Source organism: Macrobrachium rosenbergii, chromosome 46, assembly GCF_040412425.1.
Source record: "Macrobrachium rosenbergii isolate ZJJX-2024 chromosome 46, ASM4041242v1, whole genome shotgun sequence".
Taxonomy (NCBI): Eukaryota; Metazoa; Arthropoda; class Malacostraca; order Decapoda; family Palaemonidae; genus Macrobrachium; species Macrobrachium rosenbergii.
This window is the reverse complement of record NC_089786.1, coordinates 45751943-45778732: the sequence shown is the minus strand read 5'-3', so window position 1 is coordinate 45778732 and position 26790 is coordinate 45751943. Positions and strand designations below refer to the sequence as shown.

The following is a 26790-nucleotide window of genomic DNA, read 5'->3' as shown; positions in this document are numbered from 1 at the left end:
CAAAAATACGACTGCATCCTCTGGCAACAAAACCAAGTTAGCGATATCTCTAGCTAGGTTATGAATGGACCCTTTTCCTTGCTTTAGGTGTTCTCCATGATGAACTTGAAACAAATCTTCCATTACTCTTAACTGATTTTGAAAGTCTTCACTAGGAACAATTAATTTACCATTTTTACTAAATTTAAATTCAGTCCATGTACTGCCAGTTTTGCTCGTGTTTCTTAGGAATTCATACAGGAAATTTGTTAGCTATGTAACCCCCAATGTAAATCAGGCCTTCGCTTTCAACCTCATGTTCAAAATCCTTTATGTCTGTCTGGTTTGTTTCACTATCTATAACTGATTCCTCGATATCCAGGGTAGAAAATATTATAGCTGACAAATACAACTCTCGATCTAGGGAATCATCATTTTGATTATCATTAGGCCTATATTCTACCGTGGTAGAATATGAGCCCTGAGAAAAGTTTATTCCCCTGCACTCTGAAGTGGAAGATAATTTTCACCTACCATAGCAATATTTCTTCATAAGAGATACATTCGTATTCGATGTTTTACATTTAGAGGAGAGGGATGATCGAAGGGCAAAAAAAAAAAAAAAAAATGTTCCAGACCATCCTGTGATAACCCATATGTTAGAATGTATGAAATATACTTCTCTGTCACCATAGCATATAACTTAAGTAGTGAACTTGAAGACACAATGAAGCCCCTTTGAACTGTTACAAATTTTTCTATTCTTTACTCTCATCGTACCTGCAGTTTTATGGTTCATGGATCCGAATTAGTGTTGTTCCGAATTCTCACGGAAAAACAAAATAATGGAATACATAGGAAGTGGTTACACTGGCAACATCTTTTCGGACGACTTGACGAATTCGGACGAACAATTTCGTTTCAAAAAATTTTGTTTTTCGTCCGAACAGTCAGTGATGTTTCCCTTCATCAGGCCAGCTTATTAGTTTAGTTCAGTCTGTGGGATTTAAAGGAGAAAAATTATCACAATAGAGACCTCAAGAAAAGATTGTGGCAAGAAATAAGTGATGATATGGATATCACAGCGTTAGGGCAAGTCTTTCACGGAGAAATGCTGGTACGGAAATTCGATTCTTTGTTATCAATCTTCGATTGCATTAAGGATGTAAAAATGTATGTGGTGTCATTCTATGATACACATGGAACTTATGGTTGCCTTAGAAGTTCTGGAAAAAGTTTATGGTGCTCCCGTCCGTGTTTCTTGTAGTGAATAATGGATTCACATTCTCAGTTCTTCCAGACAGTAAGATTTTTAACAGAGGACTTTCCAAGAGGTACAGATCTTCCATCCTATCACTCAGTTTACTTCTCACCAACCGAGATTCGTCCGAATAGACGGATGATAAAACCACACAGTTCGGACGATAACGAATCGGACGAAAAATTTTTCGTCCGAATTCGGATCCATTAACTAAATCATATCATCTAGTGTTTCCTCACGGAAAAACAACCAAACACAGCACAATTATGCGGCATTGTATCGAAAGCTCGTCACAGTGATGTTTCCCATTGATGTTTCCTTCAGTGATGACTGATTCACCCAGTGTTTAGCATGCGTGTGTGACTGTCTCCCGCCTGACGTCACGCGCACAACGAGACATTTTTTCGACTCTACAGTAAGTGAACAGACATGGTATTCTTATCGCAAGTTCAGTCCCTCTTTTCGATGAACATCCGACTCACTAAAACTGGAATCCAGAATCAAAGTTTCTTTGGTCCATTGCAAGACGGTGATGTACGATAACATCCGAAATCCCTATTAGTACTTTTGTATGAACCTCTTCACTTGGGTGCACTGGATGCCAGGGTTCTCGTTTTGTTCCTCCGACAAGGAGGCGATGTTCGGTTTGTTCATAGCTTTGTAAGCTGGATGATGCAAAACGGCGTGCGCTTGGGTTTACAAATTACTTACCAAATTTCGGACTCATGATTTGTCTGTATCTGTACATTTTAGATTTATATTCGCCAGTAATAGAATGACGGCCACCACAGGATACATCACCTTTTGTTTCAAAAGTTATTATCTGTTTATCAGTGCAGTTTTCTCGACATTCATCTATATGTTCCTTAGTTTTAGTTGTCTTTTGGTGAGAGTAGGGTTAAAAGGCTGCTAATTCCGTTCCATATTTTCGAACTGGACAAAGGTTTGCATCCCCAGCTGTTGAGTGTAAACACTGCAATTGTTTATGTTTTCTTCTGACCAAATAAATTCAAAACTAACACTGAGGGGGTTCTGTCAGTTCATTTAAATACTGAATTTCACGGAAAAGTAAAATTTCATAATCATAAACATTTCCTTGGTGGAGACAGTGCTCGGGATACGTAATAGGTTAAAAAATAACCATCAGACGTACCAACTTTGATTGACAAACGCCCTCGGATTTAAATGAGATATTACTTTGAAGTTATCTCATATCCTATGATTTTGGCTAACTAAATAGATAATGCTGATGGTGAACTCTCTAACTGAATGTATTATTGTGTGAATCTCTGTTTTTTGGCAGCATTTACGAATATGCAAAGTTTCGGTAAAAATAATATATAAATAAATTTCAATTATCAATGTAATATTTACGTGGGAAGTCGTGGAATGCATCTAAAAGAAATAAAAATAAACCAATGCATTAACCACAGCATGGACATAGGAAATAACTAACAAGGATAATTGTAACTGCTAACGCCACCGCCCCCACCTCTTCCCCCATGGGATTCGCACAATTATCTAAATACTCTGATTCACAGAGTTTTCTTACTTGAACACAAGGACCTCCTGATTAGTCTAATTCCCATAACTTTATTATGTGTTCATCCAGATACAGCAGAAAATTCTCGTTTTATTTAAATCCGTAACAATATACATGAATAAACAATTAACAAGAGCTGCTAAATACAGGCCCAGTCTCCATCAAAATCAAATGAATTGCTTCCATGCGCATGGAGAATTCAATAAACGTATTGAAAAATAATATCTTTATCTATCAAGTAATCACGCTAACAGACCAACTGACAGAGAGGTAAACAGCCTCGTAAGCGATACAAAGGGGTATCATTGCTCACTTACACGTGATGTCTTCTCTCAGTAAAGTATCAGTGCAAAGCAAAGTATACATAAAAGAGCAATGCGGAAAACACATTTGAGATTTTGAGGTAGTGGGAGGATGGAAGTATAGAGAGAAAGAATTCCCTTAATTATTTAATATCGTCTTTAGTCGTCGAATCTTACTCGAAGGAAAACAGATATCATTCTTGCAAAATTACCAAGACTCTGAATAGAGAGAGAGAGAGAGAGAGAGAGAGAGAGAGAGAGAGAGAGAGAGAGAGAGAGGAAAGGAACCTTTTATTCACCTAGACTTTTTCGTTACTAAAATAGATTTTGCTTTTAATTCTTGTTGGAGAGATGTTGGAGCACTTTCGAGAGAGGGAGTCTTCACTAAACTGTTGTGGCGGAGGATCTCTAGATACTAACAATATATGTCAAAAGAAAAACAATTCCCCCGTACAAGACTGACCTTTAACGTCCTGTGGATGTCAGATTTCAAATAGTGCCATTATCGATGGAGGTTTATGAGAATGTTTGGTGCAGATGACAGTTTGATGAAACTGAACTATTGCTAATGATACTTGTGTAGACAGGAGGATGACATTTTTAGAGAAGAGATGAGGTTCAGAGCTAAATTTTTTTTTCATTTTTCTCCCACTGTGCTTGCCTTCAGGTCATTTGAAAGCTTCATTCCACGGGAGTACAGAATTCTTTATATGAACCTTAATCAATGGGAGTGATAGTGGTTAAGATAATCAAGAGTAGCCTGAAGGGACCATTATACCTGGCACTGAGAAATAAACTGCAATTTCCTCGTAGTCTCTCCAAAGGAAGTAAATTCTGATTTTTCTCCAAAGGTTTTATTGGAATAAATGTGTAATTCTATTCTGTCTTGGGGAAATAAATTGTAATAAATGTGTTAATCAGTTCTTAAAAGAATAGAATCCTTTTATGATGGAGGAAGAATTATACAACTTTACGTCAGGGTTTTTTTTATTGTAGGGAAAAATCACAGTCTTGTCACACGACCAAGGAGAAATGACTTCTGATAAAAGTATATCACTACTTAATGATAAATATTCTTAGTGATGATTTGCTAATTAAACACTAGTTCAAAATTTAACGTTGGCTATTCTGATAGACAAATACCCACCGATTTTAAACAAAAGAATTCCTTCCATTTATTTAAATTTTTGTGATGTTGATTAATCCAAGAAATTATGTTGAAATCAAATTATTTAATCGAGTTCATTATTTACGAAGCTTTTTGTTTTCTCATCAGATCTTTGAATAGGTAAAGTTTGTTAAAAATAAGATTTTAAGGATTCCCAGTGTTTAGTCATTGGCTATTAAAAAGTCAGGAATGTCAGTTTTTTTTTTTTTTTTCAAATCAGATGAACATCAGTTATTGTGAGGATTTCTGTAAGACTTTTAAGCCAATAATATTAGTAAAACAATTTTTATTTGTTCATATGTTTCAGGTTAAGAATAGTTAATTGCTAATCGTTAATAACCAACTAATCGTGCATGCCAAGTAGGCAACGGGCGGTTGGGAATGTGTTGAGAGAAGAAATGCCGTCCCTTTCTTTTTGACTTCATTTGATTTTCATAAAACTTCCTACTTAAGCATTAATTATTAACAGTTGATTATCATTTTATATCATTTATATTATGCAGGCATATCAAAACATACTTGTGTTTGTGTGTGACGCTGACAAAGTCATATTTGGGAGTAGAATATTTATCTACCTTTTTGTTAAGGTGAGACTATACGGAAGTTAATGGGGAAAGCTATCGGGTTTTAGGTCCAATCCAGAGGTCCCACCTACTGGTTGCCTTTGCCAATGGACTAGAGCTGGCAGAAGGCCACGCAACTCTAAACCAAGTAGCTAATCAATAAATGAACGCTACAGGAAGACTGATTAGATGAGAGGGTGAGATGAACGAGTTGAGATTTACCGAATCATTGTTTCCAGTTTGAGCTGACAGGTTTTAAGGTATTTCCGTATTCATGGAAATCAGCGATTTGTACCACCAGTCTCTAGAATTTTGTACCTGGCTCTGTTTTCTCTGATTATTATAACAGCTTTCTTTGATACTCTCTTTTCCCCAGATTAGCTCAGAGGATTGACTCCATAGAGCTGGTATATATATTCCTGCTAATTAGGAACAACTTTCTCTCTCTCTCTCTCTCTCTCTCTCTCTCTCTCTCTCTCTCTCTCTCTCTCTCTCTCTCTCTTCCCCGTTAATCCACTAAGGTAGATTGACATATGCTATGTTACAACTTGCTGTTTTTTCTATATCACTCGTGTTGTTCGTACATTTTTCACGGGATTAATTCGCAATATATTGAATGGAGTGAAACACTGTTGGCTTTTGTTGTTAAAGAAGCAACGTGTCCGGCTATATAATAAACTTCATAGATGACAATGAGATCTATATTAAACTTGCATTCTGTCTCGGTAATCTCTCTATATTGCAGGAGAAAAACAAAGGAGTAGAACCACACGCCTGGGGATCGAGGAAAGTAAATAAGAACAATAATGGCGCTGACGATAGTTATGAACAATAAAGGGACTGATATGAACACCCAGTGACGGGGAAATGTACTGTTATTACAACGTTAGTTTCGGTTGGTACCGCACTCAGCGAGAAGTTTCATCATGGAAAAGGTTTTGGTAATCATGTCATCATTTACAGGCGAGGAAAAGGCGAATAAAATTCATCCTCATTGCTAATACTGATTTTATATAAATGTAGATAATCATATTGCGTGGTAAAATGCTATTCCATCTCCCACACAAGAAAGGCGTGCTGAATTGAGAGTGATTACTCTTGCAAGAGATATTCAATAGCCTTTATGACTTTTGAAATCAATTATTCGTAACACACACACATACACATGAGCACATAAATCTGTGTATGCATATGGAAAAGTATTGATGCTTACTGTTTTCTCTGAGCTCGTTGATGTTGGTGTTAATGACTATTTAAATAATGTTTCTCATCTAAATTCTGATTTTAGATTGCTTGATTACTCGTTTAATATTCATTTTTTTATCTCATGAGATGAGAAAAGCAGCTATGAGAAACCTTAATGTTTTGATGATATCTGTAGTCTCTTACCTTCATTTTCCTCGTTGGGCGAGTCGGTAGAGTTGTGGCCTTGCACTCGGTAGTCCCGAGTTCGACTCCCCGGCCCGCTAATGAAGAGTTAGAGGAATTTATTTCTGGGGATAGAAATTAATTTCTCGCTATAATGTGGTTCGGATTCCACAATTATTAGGGTCCCGTTGCTAAGTAACCAACTGGTTCTTAGCCACGTTAAAAAATTTAATCCTTATGGGCCAGCCCTAGGAGAGCTGTTAATCAGCTCAGTGGTCTGGTAAAACTAAGGTATACTTAACCTTCATTTTCGTTCTTTTCTGTTAAGATACTTCCTTTTACGATCGTCTAGAACAGCTCTGCAAGTTGTAACAATAATTTCAGTATTCATCGATTCAGGTGTTTAATTTCAGCCGATCGGATTTTAGCCCCATCTGTTCCCCAAGGCCTTGCGCACTGAATGAGAGTATTAGAATTTTATGATTCAATGCTCAGCGTTATACCTTTATGTGCGCTATCACATATTTGTACGGGATTTAGGTTTTGATACCGACAGATGATTTAGAGAATTTCTCATTGGTTTCCTATACCCACTTTGGCCTGGTGTGGTGTATCTAGTACAGCGCAAGCTGTATTTTAACAACGAAGACTGTGAGAAATTATCTTATTTTATCAAATTTTACTTTCAAGAATCTTCATCAAAAGAAAGGCATTTAATTCTAAATAGGTTTTTCTGGAAACTAAAATAACAAAAAGCTAAACAAGGAATAAAAGAAAAACCCTCAGCTAAATTTGCATTACATCTTGCAAAAACATGTGGAGAACCATTCTCTCGGTGTGCAATATAAAGGACACGAAATCCCATTACTTTAAATTTCTCCTTTTATTTTGCAGGTCTTCCTTTCTGTCTTGCTCCATTTTCTCACCAAGACATCAGAGCCTCGTGTGGCAGTTCAGTCATTTCTCCTGTGCACGAGAGACTCAAATAACACAACACTTGCTGTTATTAATTTGCCTGAGGAACGAACTGAGGAGCATCATGTCGCATTCAAGCTGCCTCCCTCCCATAGACCATTTCGCCTGAAGAATGACGATGTCCCGCTGGGTAGCCTACGGTGAGCGAATCTAGCTTCATTTCTCGGCCTCCAGATTATCGCAGAATTTTATTATGAAAAAAAAACAAAAAAAAAAATCTGCTTCCTAGGGATTTGGTTTATTTTCTCTTGGGCAAAGAACTAAAATTAGATAATGTAAAGAGTAGCGCCAAAATAAGCTAGGAAACTCTTCTCCTTCCCTGCTTTGGGTTGGTTTGAACCTTTGAAGGTCGGGGAAATAAGGGCTCAGAGAAAATATAATAGTTTGGGGACCAGTAATCTGCTTTGCACCGTTTTCTTTGGTACAGAAAGATGAAAATACCATTTTCTATGAGATAGCAGCGTGCCCTGGGTCAGGACATCGGCCCCCCTACCCCAGTCCAGAAGCAATAAAGGTCAGGCGAAGGCAGCCCTCTCTCACACGCGCTAGCTAGTTTAAGCCAAGCAGTCACGCCTCTCGGGCCGTTGCCCCTGCCCTCCTCTTCCGCTCGCCGCCACGTGGATCCCATCGCCGCCCTGTGTGCCCCGTGTTCCATTCCACGTGGCCTTAGAAGACTGCAAGGGGGATTGCAAGTCTCCCAAACGCGAGCTGACATTAAACGGCGGCCTTTTCATCATCCCAAGGGCGCCCCTTTTCCGCCCCAATCTACGATTTGAAGAAATACCTTGGAGAGGGAGGCTACCATTTATCCACGCTCCCACGTGTTTCTCGGCAGAAGACGTCGTCATCCCTGCGCCCCCTACAAATGTGGTAATGTACCCAAAACGAGTTGCTAGTCACGATTACTTAGCCCTTTTGCATTTATTAATCTCTGGGCCTATAACTTTGTGTTCCCTGATATTCCTTGGTTCAAGCCAGGCCCACGTGTTCACAGCTTCTTTCCTCTGAGTCACAAGTAACGCCTCGGGGAGTCCTTGGCGCCTTCAGTGCACCCCCGAGTAATTCAATCCCCAAATTCCAGCATTAGATGTGTAACGTGGGTCCAAATATCGTTTCAGAAAGACGCCTGTAGCAGAATTATCCTTGGTCCGTGTTCCTGGCATTCCCAAGCTCCCCCCCTTCGGGAGGACTTCTACGGCAGTAATTTACCGTATTTTCAGTTAATTTTCCTTTTGACCTTGTGTGCTATCAAATATAACTATTTTTATATCCACGTGTTTCACGCACTTCCCCTAGTGAAGAGCCCTCCGCTCCGTGTACTTCTTTTTTTGTTTGTGTTTTATATGTCCTGGGTATCTTACAAGGCCATTTTCGAGTAAAAGTAATAACTGTGGAGTCATAAGATCCACCTGCACCAGGAAACATATAAAAATGGCGACCTGACCAGTGATTCTCGTAATGATTGCATCCCCCTCTTCCCCTTTGTTGTTTGTGTTGCAATTTGTGAAATCAGCAATTAGCTCAGCTAAGCTGGATACGAGACAGATTACGAACCTTTGAAAAGCCAGCGCAACAGGCCAAGGAAATTCTGCGTAAGTAAACTGTGTTTATTTAGCGTAGGACGCTGTAGAAAACGTGACTAGTCCTAGGAATTTTTTTTTATATAGTAGGGCGCATGTCCGAGGAAAACGAGAGAGAATCGCCGAAAACTTAGCTTTGGAAGCCTTTGCACGCGGCTTGCATGCCATTCAATTAGGTTATACAGGTGATAAATCATTAAAGGAATAGTGCGCATATTCCTCCTGTAGAAACGAGTGATTTCGAAACCGAATCATTAGATATAAGCGCGAGACCTCGACGTCAACCACGTGTTCGAAAGTCAGATTAGCATTGCTGACGCATTTTTACCCCCTCTCTCTCTCTCGTTTTAGAAATAGGAGCGAAAGCGTATATTATACGCCCAGGACGAAAAGGGTCAACAACCGTGTTTACGTCGTTCATTCATTTGGCGCAGACGGCCTTGACCGTCCATTCCGTGGCCCAGTTAGGAAAACATTTGTTTGTTTGATTTGCTTCGCTCTACCAAATTTTGCATTGTTGGGGGTCTGACATTATATGTTCTGTATTGTTCTGTTTTTTCTGTGGTTTTGTTTTGTGCTGTTACTACGGCTGCGTGTGTTGCCTATCTGTTGTGATTGTGGGATGGCCACCCACCTAATTGTCCTTGAGAATAACACTTCTCCCATAAGTCATTAAAACTAGCGCCCTCGCTGATCAGACGTCGTTTGTGCGGAAATTCCCGGGCGCCTATATATTCTATTCTTGTCCCCAATAAATCCGTGTCGTTGGTCCGTTGGTGAGACCGATTCATTTTCCATTCAGTCCCCAAGTGAGCCCGTTTCGTCGGTAATTCGGGAGACCTAAATATATATCCCAATCTAGTCCCCAAGTAAGCCCGTTTGTCGTTACCTTGGGAGACCAATCGTTGCTAAATTCATCGTCCCCAATCAGCCCGCTTCGTCGGTAAATTGGGAGACCAATCATCGCTAATTCATCGTCCCCAATCAGCCCGTTTCGTCGGTAAATAGGGAGACCAATCATTGCTAATTCATCGTCCCCAATCAGCCCGCTTCGTCGGTAAATCGGGAGACCAATCATTGCTAATTCATCGTCCCCAATCAGCCCGTTTCGTCGGTAAATCGGGAGACCAATCATCGCTAATTCATCGTCCCCAATCAGCCCGTTTCGTCGGTAAATAGGGAGACCAATCATTGCTAACTTATCGTCCCCAATCAGCCCATTTTGTCGGTAAATCGGGAGACCAATCATTGCTAACTCATCGTCCCCAATCAGCCCGCCTCGTCGGTAAACCGGGAGACCAATCATCGCTAATTCATCGTCCCCAATCAGCCCGTTTCGTCGGTAAATCGGGAGACCAATCATCGCTAATTCATCGTCCCCAATCAGCCCGTTTCGTCGGTAAATAGGGAGACCAATCATTGCTAAATTCATCGTCCCCAATCAGCCCGCTCCGTCGGTAAGTCGGGAGACCAATCATTGCTAACTTATCGTCCCCAATCAGCCCATTTTGTCGGTAAATCGGGAGACCAATCATTGCTAACTCATCGTCCCCAATCAGCCCGCCTCGTCGGTAAACCGGGAGACCAATCATCGCTAATTCATCGTCCCCAATCAGCCCGTTTCGTCGGTAAATCGGGAGACCAATCATCGCTAATTCATCGTCCCCAATCAGCCCGTTTCGTCGGTAAATAGGGAGACCAATCATTGCTAAATTCATCGTCCCCAATCAGCCCGCTCCGTCGGTAAGTCGGGAGACCAATCATTGCTAACTTATCGTCCCCAATCAGCCCATTTTGTCGGTAAATCGGGAGACCAATCATTGCTAATTCATCGTCCCCAATCAGCCCGCTTCGTCGGTAAATCGGGAGACCAATCCTCGCTAATTCATCGTCCCCAATCAGCCCTCTTCGTCGGTAAACCGGGAGACCAATCATACGTCCTTTGAAAAAGTGTCCAAGATTCCCACAGCTCTGGGAAATTAATTCTGTGTGTTACTAGCGTCCTCTCCCGCCTGCAAAATGTCGACACGGTCTCAGCAGAGCGAGGATTTCAAGTTCTTCATGTCCTCAGGGAAGGAACTCGGCCTTTCCGGGAGAGAACTAAGAGACTGGGTACAGGAGAGGATGGACGCCATACAGGCAGAAAGACAGGCTCAGGAGAGACAAGTAGAAGCAGAAAGACAGGCTCAGGAGAGACGAGACGAAGCCGCACGGCAGGAACGAGAAGCAGAAAGACAGGCTCAGGAGAGACGAGACGAAGCCGCACGGCAGGAACGAGAAGCAGAGAGACAGGAACGTGAGGCAGAAAGACTGGCCCAGGAGAAACGAGAAGAAGCCGAGAGGGAAGAAAGGGACAAGCAGCGTGCCCATGAGCTCGCAATGCTGCAACAGAGTGGCCCTTCGCCTCCACCTGCCCCCCAGGGAATGAGTGCCTTCAGCCAGGCTATCGCCTGCATGCCAAAGTGGACGGAGGCCGAGCCCGAGGGTGGGCTCGACAGCGCCGAGACAGTGTTAAGGGCCTGCCCCCTGAGTGCCGCCGAACTCTCCCTGGTGTTGGGCAAGTTCCTTGGAGGGAAGGCCCTGATTGCCTACAGGGCCCTCCCGCCGGAGGAGCAGGAAAATTGGGAGGTCATACGCCAGACTATTGCCAAGGCGTACGAGATAACCCCTGAACGCTGGAGGAGGCGCTGGCGCGGGCTAGTGAAGGAGGCCAATCAAACCTGGGCAGACTGGGCCTACAAGTCCGAGCGTGCCCGTGCCAAATGGTTCGAGGCCGTGGGGGTTACGACCCTCAACGATGCCATCGAACAAATACAAATAGAGAACTTCCTACTCTACACCCCGCCGGCCCTCGCCACGCACATCGCCGAGAAGGAGCCCCCCACCTTAGCTGATTGCTGCCGAATAGCGGATCTATGGGACACCCATCACCCCAGGAGAGCTCGCTGCAGCGCAAAAATTACGCCACCCGCCTACCTATCAGGTGCCCCTCCGCCGAAGAATGGGCAATCACAGAAGCCCGTCGTGTGCGGGTTCTGTAAAAAGATCGGGCATGCCAAGGAGCAATGCCGCAGTAAACCACCCGCGTCTCTCTCTCCCGGACAGCCCCCTAATAAGTCGCCTGCGCCCTCTGCCGGGGCAGTGCGAAGAGATTTCAGCCAAACCTTTTGCACGGCGTGCAAGGTTTATGGCCACTCTTCCTCATGGGCAAAATGCCCTAGAAATAATAAGGCAGGAACTCCCGCCGTCGCCCTGGCAGTAACGAATCCCGAGTCCTTAGGCCCTCCTGCCGAGGGTCCCATCTATGTGGCACCTCCTCGAGGTAAATACTCAGCACGCCAGGTCAAGGCATTTGACGACTCTGGCGCGCAAATTTCCCTCATAAGGAGGGACAAAGTTCCTATGGAGCTATAATAGACCGACGCAAGCTCGTCACCATTGAGGGCATTAACAATTTTAAATGATCCTCCCTACGGTCCAACTGAGGGTCACCCGACCCCACAGAGCCAGGACCCTTCGTCTCGCCGTAGCGAAACACATTCCAGGAGACTATGACGTCCTCCTGGGCCAAGACTTTACGTCCCCTTTCAAGCCACCACCATTCCGGGGTCCCCATTCCCCAATAACTCATCTAAATCCGAGTCCAGTGCCCGGCACGGCATCCGTGCCAGTGCCGAGGCCTCAGCCAGATCTCCCTTCAGGAGAATCTCGGCCTTCAGCTCCTCTGCCAGTGCCCCTTCGGCGTACTGAGCAGTGCCAGTCTCCGTCCGTCCAGACAGACGAGACCACCACCACATCGCCACCAGCGCCAGTGCCAATGTCAGTGCCTGAGCTGGTCACCCCTGCAAGCAAGTCGACCCCGCCCCTCCGGCCGTCCCCCTCTCGCCGCCCGCCGCAGATTCTTCCGCGTGTCATGATTCTGCCCCGCCGTCCTGGGCCGATGAACTCTGCGATCTGCGCCGGTTAATGTCCGAGATGGCGAACAAGATTCCTGGGTCAGTTGTCGCAGCAGCTGACCCAGATGGCACCCCGTGCCGCCCTTTGGCCTCGGGCCTCGATTCCCCCGGCCAAGGACAACGGTCCAAGGAGAGAGGTTCGCGGCGGAGTTACCACGGGTGTGGGCGATCGCAGGTAGTCCACAAGGAGCCCCGAGCTCTTCTGGCCCCTGTGCAAACTTGGCATAGGGCCCCCTTCTTCATCTTTGAACGTCTTGGCACCTTTCATCCAGGAGAGGATGCCAAGGCCTTCCGCTATCTTCTTCCTTTCCTTTGGAATTTCTATCCCTCATCCTTCTCTATCGATCTTCCCTCCACACTTTCCCTTACCACCGCAAGCGGCAGTTAATATATGGGATATCATCCCCTTTTGAAATGTATAAATAATTTTATTTTGAAGCAGTAAGAGAGACAGAGTGGGAAGTGGCACGCCCTTACGCCCGTCCTTTGGCACAAGGCAGGCGTGTCAACTCTTCCTGAAGGGGTCGCGCCCTTTGGGTTTCTTTCCCCGCCCTTGGGCTGAGAGTTAGCTCTGACCGTCGTCTGTTGGCGACGGAAGTTAGATACAGAAGTAAATCCTAAATACCTCACTCTGTTATCCTTTATTTTCTACGTATATTATTTACTTTTGCATTTAATCTTTCCTTTTTTTTTACGAATCCTGAGTCACAAGACTCCTGCCCTTACGAATTTTAACGTTGCCTTTTTTAATCACGGTGCTAGTTGCGGCCGCCCTTTAGTATGAAGTAATATCCTTCGTTGTTGTTCTGTGTAGTTTCCTTTATTTTTATTTACATTTCTTTTTTTTTTTTAATTATCCCTGTGGAGAATGTTATCCTTGTCCATTTTCCCCTTCATTTGTTTATCCTCCCATTCATAAGTCGAGTAGTCTATTTTTAGCTTACACCCGAGTTGTAAGCTGCAGACGGCAAAAAATTTAGCGTCATTTAAGTTGGCGAGTTAAAACCCGCGAATAATCTCTTTGCCTCACAGCTGTCAAGTTCTTGCCCCTTCAGATTAGCGTTCGTGGGAAATATTAGTTATGCTCGTCGAGCTTGTGAACAATTGGAGGTCGATTGAAAAGACGAATTGAATTCTATTATTACAATTTTGGTAAAGGGGATATTATTTAATACCTACAGTGTATTGTCACGAATGCCGCCTCTTCAAGGCACAAGTAATAGCATGCCTGTAATTCCAGGATAGCATTAAGGAATCAGTGGGTTTACATTTGTTTCCTTTTAAATTCTGCCTTGTATGTTTTATTTTGTTGTTGTTATTTTGAAATTTTGAAGTGTTCTTTGTTTATTTTCTTTTGAGCGCCTTATTACCCCAGTAAAGTAAATCGAATAAAGAATGGGTAGAAACAGTACTTAGGAAGTATTTGAGCAATAATTAATTTGCAAGCAAGTTTACCCTTTTATTGTATATTCTAAATTGCACTCTGCTCCTAAAGTAAATCTTCAGTTTGTTATTGATTAGTGTGGCATCAGAGTTTTACAAATAAAGTAGAGTAAAGGTTGTAGCAAAGTAAAAGATAGAATAAAGTCGAACGTTTTCTTCGCTCATTTTTGCTTTTGTCAATATTCGCACCCGTTTATAGGTGTGAATATTATCTTGCCAGGGGAGCTGTAAAGAGTAGCGCCAAAATAAGCTAGGAAACTCTTCTCCTTCCCTGCTTTGGGTTGGTTTGAACCTTTGAAGGTCGGGGAAATAAGGGCTCAGAGAAAATATAATAGTTTGGGGACCAGTAATCTGCTTTGCACCGTTTTCTTTGGTACAGAAAGATGAAAATACCATTTTCTATGAGATAGCAGCGTGCCCTGGGTCAGGACATCGGCCCCCCCTACCCCAGTCCAGAAGCAATAAAAGGTCAGGGCGAAGGCAGCCCTTTCTCACACGCGCTAGCTAGTTTAAGCCAAGCAGTCACGCCTCTCGGGCCGTTGCCCCTGCCCTCCTCTTCCGCTCGCCGCCACGTGGATCCCATCGCCGCCCTGTGTGCCCCGTGTTCCGATCCACGTGGCCTTAGAAGACTGCAAGGGGGATTGCAAGTCTCCCAAACGCGAGCTGACATTAAACGGCGGCCTTTTCATCATCCCAAGGGCGCCCCTTTTCCGCCCCAATCTACGATTTGAAGAAATACCTTGGAGAGGGAGGCTACCATTTATCCACGCTCCCACACGTGTTTCTCGGCAGAAGACGTCGTCATCCCTGCGCCCCTACAAATGTGGTAATGTACCCAAAACGAGTTGCTAGTCACGATTACTTAGCCCTTTTGCATTTATTAATCTCTGGGCCTATAACTTTGTGTTCCCTGATATTCCTTGGTTCAAGCCAGGCCCACGTGTTCACAGCTTCTTTCCTCTGAGTCACAAGTAACGCCTCGGGGAGTCCTTGGCGCCTTCAGTGCACCCCCGAGTAATTCAATCCCCAAATTCCAGCATTAGATGTGTAACGTGGGTCCAAATATCGTTTCAGAAAGACGCCTGTAGCAGAATTATCCTTGGTCCGTGTTCCTGGCATTCCTAAGCTCCCCCTTCGGGAGGACTTCTACGGCAGTAATTTACCGTATTTTCAGTTAATTTTCCTTTTGACCTTGTGTGCTATCAAATATAACTATTTTTATATCCACGTGTTTCACGCACTTCCCTAGTGAAGAGCCCTCCGCTCCGTGTACTTCTTTTTTTGTTTGTGTTTTATATGTCCTGGGTATCTTACAAGGCCATTTTCGAGTAAAAGTAATAACTGTGGAGTCATAAGATCCACCTGCACCAGGAAACATATAAAAATAAGTTAAAGTTTTGTGTAATTTTTATTACTCCGCTGGATAAGTCAGAACTTAGCCTTATTGTACAGTCTTTACTACACAGTATTGGTTATTTCGATAAGCAAAAGCCCCATTTATGAAAGGATAACACGAGAATACCTTAGGCTATGACGACAGAGTCATTAACTACTACGATGAACCCAGGATCCTATGAAGAGCTTAGTATCGTCAGGTATTTGTATATAAAGCTGTCCGGGAGACGAACTCGGTGTGTATTGAGTAGTAACATTTCTCATTATAATAAATTATCATTTTTTTACGTTTTAGTGTGTCCATCAAGTCCTACCTAATGAACTGCTAAAAAATATTTAGTCGTAGCGTGTTAATAATACATCAGTTCAAGGGTCCTTTTAACTAGTAGCAAGTTTCGAACTTCTGTTGGCCTTAATGATCTTAGATTCTTTATTACTTAACGAACGTCTAGTACTAATCACGCTTTTGAGCTCTTGAACTAGAACTCGTTTGGAGGTCATACCACTCTGCATTCGTAGACCTACCATTTGCCTGTGCATTGTATTTTTTTTATTGTTAGACAATGGGTCTATAGTTTTGAGTTCTTGACTACTTCCTCGGTGTTTTTATAGGGGAAAACACAGTATGTGGAAACTGGTTTATCATCCATACAATTACAGATGTTGTAGGTAAAAACTTAGTTTAGAAATATACCAGACCGTTTTAAAGTATTTACTTAAGTGAATACACACGTGAAAGGCCTATATAAAGTTTTAAACGTCAGCAAATGAATGTAAGCCACCCTCGTGGATTTGTTGAAAATTCCATTTGTTCAACACTTAGTGGAAATGTGGTTTAGGTATTGGTTGTGATGACTCAAATGCCCTTAGCTAATTTGTTGGACAATGAGATGAAATCCTGACTCCAGCTAATGAATAAATGTCCATATATATATATATATATATATATATATATATATATATATATATATATATATATATATATATATATATATATATATATATATATATATATATATATATATGTATGTATGTATATATATGTATGTATATATATATATATATATATATATATATATATATATATATATATATATATATATATGTGTGTGTGTGTGTGTGTGTGTGTGTGTGTGTGTGTGTGTGTTGTGCGTAAATTACGTTAGTTTACCAATTTAGAACAATGTGTAATTAGAAGGTGAATTTAAATATCAAATTATTTGCTACGTGGAGCTAGTACAAAAGAAATTATTTTCATTCATTGGTATGAAATTTGATAATGTGATGGTCACTACACTTCTGTGGACAAAGGTCTTAAGCTACGTAGCTAAATATAGGACTTGAGGCAGGTGAAAAGAATTTTAAGCTACACATAACAAAAAAAAAAATTTTGAAATATTTAAGTTAAGGTTCATGGTTGAATATAGGATTTAACGTAGGTGATAAGAACTTGAAGTTATAGATCATAAAAAAAATTCTGGAATACTGAAGTTAAATTCTAGTTAAAGTATTGCGCGACATTTTTAATGGGGGAAGGCCGGTGATGGTGATAGTGGACGTCGTCTGGCAAGCAAATCTGGTTGACCACATAAAGCTCTGAGATGCAAACTTTCTCTTACCAAAAACATTTAATAATTTGTTTTAACGATTTCCCTTTAATAGGTCACTTCGATTCTGAATAGCCTCATAGGTCCCATGGCTTTGCTTTTTGCCTAAATTTCATATTCCATTCAATTCATTACGTCACTAGTATTTGGTAATTACCATTTATTTTCACAACTATGCAGTGCACTGTGGGCGTTACTTGAGGTTCTTTGCAGCGTCCCTTCGTCCCCTAGCTACAACCCCTTTCATTTCTTTTACTGCTCGTATTCTCTTAAATCCTTCTTTCCACCCTCTCCTATCAATTGTTTCATAGTGCAACTGCGAGGTTTTTCTCCTGTTGCACCTTTCAAACCTCTCTGCTCTCAGTTTTCCCTTTCACCGCTAAATGACCTCATAGGTCCCAGCGCTTGCCCTTAGGCTTAAATGCTACAATGTATTCAGTTCTTTTCTATGCATGAAATAAAGTTAGACCAATAATTCTCAGGACTTGTTTAAGGTAGAACTATTGTGGACACTATTGGCTTAGTGAGTTTGTGAACTGGACACCGAATAGGAGATCAACGAGCAAAACGGTCGAACTTAGTAATCAAAGACGTTTGGAGGATTTTAACATGACTGCCGTTATATATGGAATGCTTTATGTGGATGTATCATATGAAATGGTACTTGTGTTAATGGGTCTCTTTAATTGCTATCGTTTCTGCTTATTACGGAAATGGAAACTGTAAACTACTGAAGGAATTTGTAAAAATACAGGTTATAAAAAAACTCATTGGTACATAGGCACCATATTTTACATGAATTCTCAATACGGTTTTTAACAAACTGGTTGCTCTAGAAAAGAATATTGTGGTAAAACGTTATTACCTTTGAAATACGTTTAGTTAATTGTAAAGAAACGAATCTGAGAAACTGGTGCCAGGCACGAACAATAAGCATTATAGTGAAAGATGTAACTCCTAAATTATGGAGGTTACTTACCAGGATGATTGTCTTAATCTATTTGGAAAAAGGTAAACGCCATTAAGGGTTTTGAATCACCCTCAGCTGCTGTGGGTATCAAGGAAGGTTTACTCTCTAAAGTCTCAAGTTCTTTAACCTTTAGGATGTAATAGGAAGAAGTAAACAAGGAATCAGAAGAGGTCTGAAGAATCTGACTGCAAAATAGGCAGTGGATAAAGGCACTATCTATATAACAATAATATAATCAATTTGACAACTGACACTCTTGAAGGGCATCACACCAAAATTGTTAATCTAGCGCAGAACTGTCGAATCTGATTTGCCGTTCATAATGCTCCCAAAATTCTTTAATAGGCCTATATTAGAGTTGATCGATCAGCTCTGATGAGGTACTTTTTTAGAACTGCTCGTTTCTTTTTATTTTACGGCCTTGCAGACGAGAACACGACATTATAACCAAACAATGGGAAAAGCAGGTTAAGGAGCACTTGTTCTTACGTTTATTTTTAAGATTTAGAAGTTATAATATTTAAAGAAATGAGAAACATTTAATAACTAGTCATAGGAGTAGCAATAAGTTTATTGCTCAGTTTGTCATGTGGTGTCATTCAAAACAGCTACTCTGGGCACGCTACCCAGTGGCCTCTTATAAGAAGCTTCAGTCTTCATTATGAATAGAGTTATTTTGCCCTGTTAGGGTGATCATATACATTATGTATTAAAGAAATTTTATTTATTATGCATCTCTTGTACTTAATGTGCTGATGTTATTATTTACAAGACATAACGTAAAAGAAAGATGCAGAGCTTCGAGACAGAAAAATTAAAATATGCGAGGTTTTGCATCAACGAAATAACATTCGAGAAGGAATAACATCACTCTCTCTCTCTCTCTCTCTCTCTCTCTCTCTCTCTCTCTCTCTCTCTCTCTCTCTCTCGCCACTGATCGGAACAAAGAGAAATCTTCTGAAGAATTTACAAGACAATTATCATGTATTGGATTAAAAGGGAAAGTTTTCTCATCAATTTCTTTGGTTCTTAGTAGTCTTCTGAGAGAAGTCAGAGGCGTCTTTCAGCCGAGATCTCTCAGGGTCCAAACTCATCTTTTTTTGACCCAGGACTCCGTAGTATTCGGAAGCCTTATATTGTCCGCCCATCATCAAAGGCATTGTCAGGGGGGCGAGGGAACCGGTCATCTTGATGTCTTCTTTCTTTCTGTATCTGTCTGAGACGTTATTAATTAGGTACTAGTTGTTCTTGTACTCTTGCTTTTCGAATAAAATTTTATTTGTGCATTCCGTAATCTAACAAGTTTCAGTGCTTATTACACACACACAGATATATATATATATATCTGGAGTCGTTGAATGGGTCCATGTCAAGGGTTCGCGTCCCAGTGGTACCTGTTCATTTATCACTTATATAAATTCCCCTTCGGTGATAATTCTCCATCGGAGATACTCTCGAGGTAGCGTGAATTTGATATTAAACGACATTTGTAGCTTCATGATTGTATATAAATCACGGTGTGATAAAAAATTTCATAATAAGAGCTGCGTGTTCCAAACGTACCAACGAACTATCATGGCGGAGGTGGGTCATTGCCGAGGCTAAGTACAATTTCCCCGCTCACGACGGGAAAAAACAGTACAGCAGACTCGGTAATGATTTATACCTCTCTTGATGGCGCGGTGGTAACGTCCACTGAGTCGTTGAATGGGTCTATGTCAAGGGTTCGCGTCCCAGTGGTACCTGTTCATTTATCACTTATATAAATTCCCTTCGGTGATAATTCTCCATCGGAGATCTCGAGGTAGCGTGAATTTGATATTAAACGACATTTGTAGCTTCATGATTGTATATAAATCACGGTGTGATAAAAATTTCATATATATATATATATATATATATATATATATATATATATATATATATATATATATATATATATATATATATATATATATATTGTGTGTGTGTCTGTGTATTATAAGTACTGAGACTTGTTAGGTTATGCATATATATATATATATATATATATATATATATATATATATATATATATATATATATATATACATACATACATATATAGTATATATTTATATCACACATTACCACAGGTGAAAAATAAGAGATGGTGTGAAGGTCCTGACCGCTCTCGACTTTATTTCCAAGCCATTGACGAAGGACTGATACAGTGTATAAGAAGTAACAAATATATATACTACAGGAACGGTACTGACGAACATACACAACCGTTAGAGACTACATATGCCACAGGCTGGTGTCGAGGTAGCAGTGGCCTTCAAAACTCAGGGGACAATACTGATAAACATACCGACCATAGGCGACCTCAGATCCACACCTGACAGGTGTCAGGGAGACGGAGTTTGGACACTCATTAGTACTACTGCTCCTGTACTGTATTTACAAATATGATAATCCTATTTTCATACATCTCTACTGCCTGCCTTTAAATTTAAACAATTTACAAATTTCTTTTAATATTAAAGGACCAAGTTTATACATCCCTTGACTGATATTCATATTATGGTTGTAACTTTCTTTTATAGATCTATATTCAATGAGATTCCTTTCCAGTGCATTATTAGAATATACAATCCTTTTTGCCCCTTCCCAGTTAATAGCATGATTGTTCTCACTAACATGTACAAAAATACCAGTGTTCTCCTGTGCATACCTTACACATTTCTTATGGTGTTCAATTCTTTTTTCCAGTGCTTTCCCCGTTTGGCCAATATAAAAGTTGTCATATGGAATTTTATATACACACCCTTTAGTATTGTCAGGGGAGTTCTTGATATGTACATTTTTTATTGTTTTATTGTTCTTAAATGCGACATTAACACCAAAATTCTTAAGTAGATGGGGGATATTTTTCATATTATTATTATAAGGCAGTACAGGCAAATTTTTGTATTGTAAAACTCTTTTTGGTTTTGATACATAGTCTTTTTTTGCCGCTTCAAATGCACTGTTTAATACGCTGCCAGGATATTTCAATTTCTTGCCTACATTCCTAATCATATCTATTTCCTCATCAATATATTCAGGGATACATACCCGTAATGCTCTTAAAAAAATAGATGAAAAAACTGATTTTTTAACCTTATTGCTTTGTCCGGAATAGAAATGCACCTAGGAAGAAATATTAGTGGGTTTTCTATACACACTATATTTAAAACCCCCGTCATTTTCCGTTTCCATAGTGAATTTAATTGATGGTGCTAATTGATTTAATTTGGCAAAAAAGTTATTTACATTTTGGTTCCCAGGCCATACACAAATTATGTCGTCAACATACCTAAACCACGTTACCATGCGTGGGATTATGTTGTTCAATATTGCCTTTTCAAAAAATTCCATATATAAGTTACTTAACACTGGGGATAGAGGGTTTCCCATTACCATTTCAAAATTTTATTATTAAAATTTACCATTAAATCAAATTTACATTCTTTCACACATAATTTAATCAGTTCAATTAAAGTACTTTTAGAACATGGGATATCCAGCTGTTTGTTCTCTAATAATTCAGATAAAAACTCCATTAGATCATCAGTTGGCACCTTTGTGAATAGTGATCCTACATCAAAACTTACAAGCCTGTATTCACTATTAATCTGTAAACTATTTAGTTTGTTTATCAGGTGAATATGAATATCAGTCAAGATTATGTATAAACTTGATCCTTTAATACAAAAAAAAAAAAAAAAAAAAATGTAAATTGTTTAAATTTTAAGGCAGGCAGTAGAGATGTATGAAAATAGGATTATTATATTTGTAAACACAGTACAGGGGCAGTAGTGCTAATGAGTTTCCAAACTCCGCCTCCCTGACACCTGTCAGGTGTGGATCTGAGGTCGCCTATGGTCGGTATGTTTATCAGTATTGTCCCCTGAGAGTATATTGTGATTTTTAGCCAAATGAGTTTTGAAGGCCACTCCTACCACGACACTGGCCTGTGGGTGGATATGTAGTCTCTAATGGTTGTGTATGTTTGTCAGTACTGTTCCTGTAGTATATATATTTGTGACTTCTTATACTCTGTATCAGTCCTTCGCCAATGGCTTGGAAATAAAGCAGAAACCGATCAGGACCTACACCCCGTCTCATATTTTCACCTGTGGTAATGTGTGATAAATGAATCACGTACAAAAGTGATAATAATCACCATATATGTATGTATGTATATATATTTATATATATATATATATATATATATATATATATATATATATATATATATATATATATATATATATATATATATATATATATATATATATATATATATATATATATATATATATATATATATATATATATATATAAATATATATATATATATATATATATATATATATATATATATATATAGTATATATATATATATATATATATATATATATATATATATATATATATATATATATATATATATATATATATATATATATAATCCACTTTGGAGCAGCACATGCTATAATTGCATCAGGGGCCTTACGATTCTGGATATTATTACTCACAACTTACGCCAAGATCATAAGCACTACCACAGTAAGCCAGCAGAATCTAACCTACTTCAAGATATTAGGCTGTTTAAAATTGTATAGAAGTCACAAGGTCTGCTGAACGTTTCCCACGAACTTTGACATGAAAGACTGAACGAATTATTATTCTTAAAGTCTTTCACACTGAAGGAACGACGTAAGTTCTTCAAAGGCCTTCATATCCTGAAAGCAACCAATAATACTTGTCACTGTGGCCATTCTAAATTCTTGAAGGAGGATAAATGAGAGGAATCTTGAGAAGGCGCAGTATAGTTTTGGATAATATCTAAGGAATGGTAGGAAATGTCTGCGAATGGTATAAATCACTGAGGAAAAAATATCCTCAAAGAAAGCTCAACAGATGTTTGTTTTTTTATATTCTGTTTCAGCGTCAAACCAGAAAGTGAGTATGAGTAAGAAAAGTAATAAAATAAGAACAATCTCCTCTTCACATCCGGTAAAAGAAAGAGTGAGAAACCCCGTACTTAAGTAGATTCCAAGAACTGTACTTTCATTTTTTTAAGAATAATGTTAATTGATTAAAAGTGTCAAATTTTGTCTCAGAAATGTGATCATTTTCCATTTGTGTATTTATGCAAGTTAAGTGGCAGAAGCAACTTGCGTTTTATGATGGACCTGAGATGTCAGCATTTGATCAATACAGGCTTGCCTAATCTCCCATAGCCAATTATATGCCCTTTCACTTGTCCTGTGAATAATTTCAGGTCATTAATGCCACACTCAGACACCATTGAGATATGATAGTCTGCAAAGGAAGGATGACAGTCTCTTTCACGTCAGAGGACATCCTGATTTCCTAAGTGGGAAGTTGTTCTTCGTCTTTCATCTGCACTTTAAGGAAACGTTAATCGGATCCATCTTACCTGTAATGGGAAGGCGTTCTTCTAACATATCTAAAAATGTTGGAAATGGTCTCCTCTGCGATCCACTTGACTATAAAAACAACCATTTCCGCTTTATTACAAATCAGATGAAGTCTTAAGGTCAACAAAAGGCAATGCTGTTCCAGGATTAATTATCATAATATTCAATGTTCAACATTGCAACACCATTTTTTTTACCAACTAATATAATTGTATTTACGCCTTGGTGATTTTCGTTTATATTCACTTAATTAATTGAGCAAAAAGATGATTGGCTATCTTCTTTTATTATCTTGCTGATTAATTGATAAATAAATATTTCAATGCTTGAATTCTGAAATTGATTTACTCTCTAAATCGTGTTTTCAAGAGACACAAATCAGTAGAAAAATTCTTACATCATTGTTCTTAGATTCTATTCTTGCATTGCAGGTAACTGTGACTAGGCTTGGTTTGAAACTGTAAAGTAAATATACCTCTTGCAAGGAAACATTACCAACCATCAGTGCCACGATTATTGGATGATTTTTAGAATCTCAAGGGGAAAATATTGCCAAAAAACACCTACTATTTTTTAAATCTTTGATTTGTTTGTAACAGGTGTTTTACAGCTGTTATTGAAGAACGTACCTCCTTCCACACTGCTACCGTCTCTCTTCATCCAAACCTCTTCTATGTTGAGATCGAAAGTCCACCAAAAAACGGTGGTGTTCAATTTGCTTAGTGTTAGACTCGCACATTTGACCGAATTTTCATACGGAGGAAGAATACGATAATAAATTCCAGTGAGCATTCCCTAAAAGAGGTTTCTTTTTGTATATGAGTGAAGAGTTTCTTTTTATTAGAAAAATAAAACAAATGTGAGAAATCTTCTGTATTTCATGCAGGTCTTAGGCAATGGTTGTATAATAGAAATATGATACCGTTTCTACTTTGGTTGGATCACTCTTTTCTAATGTCCCTTACTTTAGTTATTTACAGTGAAAAACACTCTAGTTTACGGTTAGGCCTCAATAGAACCTTTAGATGCCAAGCGCTTATGTTTTACTCTAATATTACTGCCTATAGTTTGCATAAATTGATAATGCAGGATAACACTACAATGGATTACTATAGACAGCAAATAGCCCTTTGTTGGCCGACTCGGTAGAGCTTCAGACTGTCATTCGATGGGCCGGAGTTCAATTCCCGCGGCCGGCTGATGAAGAGTTAGAGGAATTTATTTCTGGTGATAGAAATTCATTTCTCGCTATAATGTGGTTCGGATTCCACAATAATCTGTAGGTCCCATTGCTAAGTAACCAAATGGTTCTTAGCCACGTAAAATAAGTCTAATCCTTCGGGCCAGCCCTAGGAGAGCTGTTAATCAGCTCAGTGGTCTGGTAAAACTAAGGTATACTTACTTATAGATAGCAGATGAGAACCATTTTTCAGGGTGGATGTGAAGGATAGTTTTTGAGTGGATAATTGTTGTCAAATCTGAGAGAGGGTAATTCTTGCATCTGTCACCAGCTTTAACTCAATTGCAGATCTCTTCTCGTTGAAGAGATACTGCACGGGGCATTATTCTCGAGATGTTTTTGATTCTACGAATAAGTATGTATGTCAAGAATAATTAATCCTCACCAAACCAAAATTGTACATGGCCTCTGGAAACAGTTGTACAACAGCCTCTCCTGTACTAAGGAGCACTGATATTGATAACACTGCAGACTCGACCATTCCTTCATGCTGCGGAGTAAAGGAGACATCTGCAACCGAAAGGCGCTAAGAAATGTTTATTTTCTTCTTCTTCTTCTTTTCTTTTCGTAGCTTTCCTTTGCATTTCCTATTCCAATTTCCTCTGAAAGAACGTTAACCTGTTCATTTGCTGGTTCACAGACGTCCTGCCTTCGAACTATTGAAACTTTTCGTTTAATCCTCTGAATGCGGTGGGTGCTTCATTGCAACAGGAGTGAATTTCGAGATTACAGCGTTGCCACTTGTAGTTTCATTTCTTTGTGGTTTACTTTCCTGTTATTTCTCTTTCTCTTATTTTGTGTCCTCTTTCTAAAAGCAGCTTTCTTCATCATTTATTTAGGTAATCATCATACAATAGTATTCTTTTCCTCCTTTTACATTATTTCCTCTTGCATTATAGCATCGTATTCCTTTGGCTACAAGGCCAATCGTAAATATGTTTCTTTCCATGGACTCATCGATATTGTTTCATGGGTATATTTATTATTTCTAATGTTTTATTTACATAATTATTAGCTATTTATTTAGTTATGGTACCTTTCTACCCATATACCCTTTGGCATCATTTCCGCGCTCTCCCTCTGCCTTCTGTTTTTCTTTGGTCTTTGCCTTCATGAACATTCTCTCCTCGTCATTTGCTTATTTCTGCTGTTTATTGGATTTTTTTGTTTTTATTTGTGAGGATTCATATCGATCGTGGGGGATTTTATCGATCATCTCTTCCTCCTCGTCATTCCTGTTCCTTTCCTACTCCTTATCCTACTTATCTCTCTTCTCGATCTCTTTTTCAGCCTGTTTCTCTTCTTCCTCTACTTCTTTCATTCCCCACTGAATGATATAAAGCTTCCGCGCCTCAGAAGAATTCTCAGTCGATCGTAGCAATGAATTATCCTGTTAAAAAAAGCAAGGCACTGCTTAACTAGAAACCTAAACAGTGATTTTCCCTGTGATAATTGTTAATGGCATGCAGTCTCCCTGGGGAAAGAGAAAGTGTTGTCGGAACGCTGAAGCACTATCATTCACAATGTTCACCGGCACATGACATTTCAAAGACTGGTGTAAAAAAAAAAAAAGAGTAAAAACAGAGCCGGAGAAACAACCAGAGATATGAAACGAAAACGAGAAAAAGTACATAAAACATTCTCTATTGAATCTTTCCCGCTTTATTATGCCTACAAAAACTGCCAGTTTGTGTATGAATAAATTTATGGCACAGTGCAATCGTCTGCATCAATCAATGTTTTCACGGAAAAGGAAATCACTGAGAGAATTTATTTTCTTTGGCCAACATCAGAGATATATTATAAGTTCCTTTTATTGCCAAAATCTTTCTTGGTGAATTGTTATGGAGAATGATTTCACACTGACATATCTTATGAGGAAATTATTCTGGCAGTACTAAATAAAAAAAAACTCACTAACTGGACCAGTGCATTTGTTCTCTCAGTCTGAATGTTAGTGGAAATATTCACTTTGATATAAATTCAT

General features: G+C 39.6%; 1 long non-coding RNA gene across 1 annotated transcript; it reads left to right on the top strand.

The window, feature by feature from the left end:
• The first annotated feature begins 13469 nt into the window (after positions 1–13469).
• On the top strand, positions 13470–15361 carry LOC136830275 (uncharacterized). Its single transcript, XR_010850625.1, has 2 exons — positions 13470–14964; positions 15213–15361. It is a non-coding gene; the product is annotated as an uncharacterized lncRNA (long non-coding RNA).
• Positions 15362–26790: the final 11429 nt, after the last annotated feature.